Source organism: Pipistrellus hanaki (genome assembly GCF_964339955.1).
Source record: "Pipistrellus hanaki genome assembly, chromosome: 5".
In the NCBI taxonomy this organism is placed as follows: domain Eukaryota; kingdom Metazoa; phylum Chordata; class Mammalia; order Chiroptera; family Vespertilionidae; genus Pipistrellus; species Pipistrellus hanaki.
In genome coordinates this window covers 3,805,868-3,809,467 of record NC_140507.1, presented here as the reverse complement: position 1 = coordinate 3,809,467, position 3,600 = coordinate 3,805,868, and the positions used below count along the sequence as shown (strand labels likewise).

At 61.9% G+C, this 3,600-nt stretch overlaps 1 long non-coding RNA gene across 1 annotated transcript; it reads right to left on the bottom strand.

The window, feature by feature from the left end:
• Window positions 1-2,000: 2,000 nt before the first annotated feature.
• On the bottom strand, window positions 2,001-3,144 carry LOC311623800. The gene is made up of 3 exons (XR_014795210.1): window positions 2,852-3,144; window positions 2,302-2,447; window positions 2,001-2,064 (listed from the first exon to the last, which is right to left on the bottom strand). It is a non-coding gene; the product is annotated as an uncharacterized lncRNA (long non-coding RNA).
• Window positions 3,145-3,600: the final 456 nt, after the last annotated feature.

The window sequence follows — 3,600 nt, the reverse complement described above, 5'->3', positions numbered from 1 at the left end:
GAGGGTGGGCTCAGCCTGGTGCTGTGGCCCCGCCCTTGGCCTTGGGAGCCACGTGGAGACCCAGGAGCAGCTGCCTCCAGGGGGCGCTGTGTTCTGCATTGTCCCCGCTGGGCTGGGCCTAAGGCTGGACCTGGGCAGGTGCAGGGACCAGGGACAGAGGCCTCAGGGCTGCATCTCCGGGGACCAGGGGATGCGGTCTGTGACTTCATAGCCAGGGACCTTGTACAAGTTGCTTTACCCGCTCCCCACCCCCCCAAGTCTGTCTCCTTATCTGTGAAATGGGCATCACCATGGCAACCACTCAGGGAGGCTGCAGAGCAAACAAAGGCTGCCATAGAGTCTGTGCTCAGTAAAAAGACAAACCAGCAGAGCCGCCTTCCCCCGGACCCAGCACCCCCTCCCGCACGGGGACTCTCCGGAGCGCGGCAGTGGTCCCCCAGGGGCAGGCCGGGCCTGGGGAGCCGAGCGGTCCTCGCTGCCTCACTGAGCACGTGCGCAGACACTGGCGCAGGCGATGGTGCGCACAGACGTCCGCCCAGTGCCTTCCCGTGCCGCCGCCCGTGCCGGCCTGGGCCCAGAGACGCGGTAAAAGGTGCACAGTCTCAGTTCGTGCCGCGCACAGGCCAGCAAGATGCCAACTAGCAAACCGAGATCAGAACCACTGGGGTTCAGGTGGTCAGCGAAGGATGGAGGGGCCGCCACTCCCAGGGAGGCAGGCTCAGTGGAGGTGCTGGGGGTGTGGCCTCCGTGGACTGAGCAGAGGGGGAGGGGCAGGTGGGCTCTGGAGCCGCTGGGAAGCCAGCCCAGAAGTGGGCCCAGAGGGTGGGCTGGGCTCCACCAGCGCCCCAAGGCCCCCCAGCCTCTCTCCACCGGTTCTGGCCGTGCCTGCATTGAAGGACAGGCCTTGCAGGATGGAGCCGAGCGCCCAGTGTGTCCCCCTGACCTCGGGGTCCCCCTGGGGGGTGTACTTCCCGGCCGCCAGGCTCTCCGGCTGCCCTCCGTGCATGGAGAGGCTGCCCTGCGGGAGCCAGGGACGCCCTGCCCGAGCTGGGCCCCACGATGGCCATCCTCCAGGCCCCCCTCTGAGCGCCCCGACGACCAGCACCCCAGATCCTCGCTGCACCCAGCGGAGGACCTGCAGCCGCACTTGGAGGTCAGACCTGGGGTCCCAGCACCATGTCGGCACGATCAGCAGTTCATACAGAGCTGACACCTTCTGGGCAGGCCGCCAAGGCCTCTGCTCATAGACTCCCCCAGTCCAAAGGAGCTAAGGAGCTAAGAAGCATTTAACCCAGCCTCATTCATTCTTTCATCCATTCATCCTTCCATTCACTCATTCATTCATTCATTCATTCATTAATCTTTCCATTCATTCATTCATCTACTCATTCATCTATTCATTCATCCATATATCCATGCAACAAATACCATATTTGGCAAGCTCCTACCGTGCACCAGGCATTACAGTAGTGCCAGGTTACATACTATACACATAGAGAACTCTGTGGTGAACAAAATCACAGCGATTATGGCCCGCAAGGACAGCGGTAATTTCAATGGAACAGACACAGAATAGGCAAACCCAAAAATACATAATTCCGAACCACGGTACGTGACAGAGAAAGACAAGGACAAGACGTGCCACATCGCCTGCAGGTCGGCGTTTGGTCAGACCTGACGACGGTACAGGTGTGAGCGCTCAGGTGAGGGCCTAGTCAGGGACGAACACGGGGGGAGGGGGGGGGTCACCCACGTGGTTCATTATTCAGAATTCGGGCCGAAGTGAGTGAATCCGAGGGCCGTGCTGTGGGGAAGGTCTGACGTGGGGAAGGTCTGCCGGTGTTGAGATGAGCTGCCGAACCCGATGTCCATGGACGTGGTGAAACTCCACGACGGGTGACGGGTGACTGGTGGGCGCCAGGCCCCCGGGGTGCGAGCTGTTGGCTCGGAGGCCCTCGAATGTGGTTCATGCTCTGGCAGGTTAGGTTTCCACACCCGACGGGGTCAGTTATGCTGCGTCTTCACGCGGCGGGCACAGAGAGGGGAGAAGTCTCTCTTTAGGTTCTGCAAAAGGGAATTCACGCTTGAGAAAAGATGCTATTTCTGCCTCCAGTCTGATTTCGTGCCCATTTCAGTTCTAAGCTCTGTGCCCCATTCCAGAGCAAAATCCTCCTCCCCCTCCTCCTCTCCTTCCTCCTCCTCCCTTCTCCCCTTTTCCCTTTTCTCATCTCCTCCTCCCCTCCCCTCCCCTACCCCCTCTCGTCCCTCCCTCCCCTCCTTAAGCCAATCCCGTGTGTTCACCTTTGGGGTGCAGTAGCGATCTGGAGCTGTAATGTCCCGGAAATCAGATGGCCCGGCTCTGTGGACCTGATTCACAGGCTCCGCTGCTTCTCTGTAAGCGGGCGCCGTTCAGTGCCCCAGAGCACGGGCCTGTTTCTGCCTGTCTTCTGGGTTGGGGGTGGGGGCGCGGGGAGGGAGAGCAGAAATGAGAGGGACAGTGGCCTCCCCTCAGCAGCTCCTGGCTGGTGGAGCCCCCTCTCTGCGGGGCGCTCTGTCTGAGGACACCAAGACGGACCGCAGAGGGACTGTCCCTGCGAAGCCGGAGGAGAGGCACCGGCCAAGGTGCTCGCGGGCGGCAGGGCCCTGTGGGCGGCAGGCTGTGGACGGCGTGGTGACTGAACCCAGCCCCGACGTTTGGGACAATCTGGAGTCGGGCATGATCATGGGACCAACTTGTCTCTCCCTACCTTCCCTGTTCCCTCCCCGCCGCCCCGTCCCAGGGGCCTGCCTTCTTGTTTCTGGCCATTCCCCCCTCATTGAGTTCCGTCCCCAGGTCTTTTTGGTATCGGACCTTCACCCCTTCCTCTCTCTGACAGCGACCGGCTGCCCTCTGTGCCCGCTGGACAGACGCTCCCTCCCGGACCATGGACACCGTGGTGGCAGGCAGGCGTGGACACTGGCTCCGGGAAGTGCGTTGCGAGCTGCAGTTCCTCATCCCTAAAACAGACTCCAGAGCCCCAGAGGCCGTGCTCAGCAGGGACCTGGCCGTGCGTGTGCACTGTCCTCGGGCTGGCGTGGAACGTGCTGGCATCGCTGCCATGGCGACCGCGGCTGAGCCCGGACGGACCGCAGACATTGCTCCCTTCCGTGGCATCGGGCAGAGCCTCCGTGCCAGCCACAAGCCAGGGATTCAGTGCCAACCTACGGACCGGGAGGCCATGGTCCCGATCCCGGTCGGGCACACGCCTGGGTTGCGGGTGTGGTGCGTGCAGATCAGTGATTCTCTCTCCTCATTGATGTTTCTCTCTCCCTCTCCCTTCCTCTCTGACATCAAAAAAAATATATTTAAAAGAGAGAAAAAAAAAGGGAAAGGAAGAAGATGAGACAAGTTGGCAGCGATGCCCCTCTCCCGGGTTGGAAACGGGACCCGGGGTGCCCAGGGGACCGATGCCCTGGAGGTGCCCTCTGGGCTCACACCCAGCATCCGCCCCGGGAGGGCACACAATGCCAGGAGCTCGGGCGCCCAGCACCCAGTCACCAAACACAGCTTCACCGGGCGGCAGGCGCCTCGTTCACTCACCTTCACAGGGGCCCCCGGGC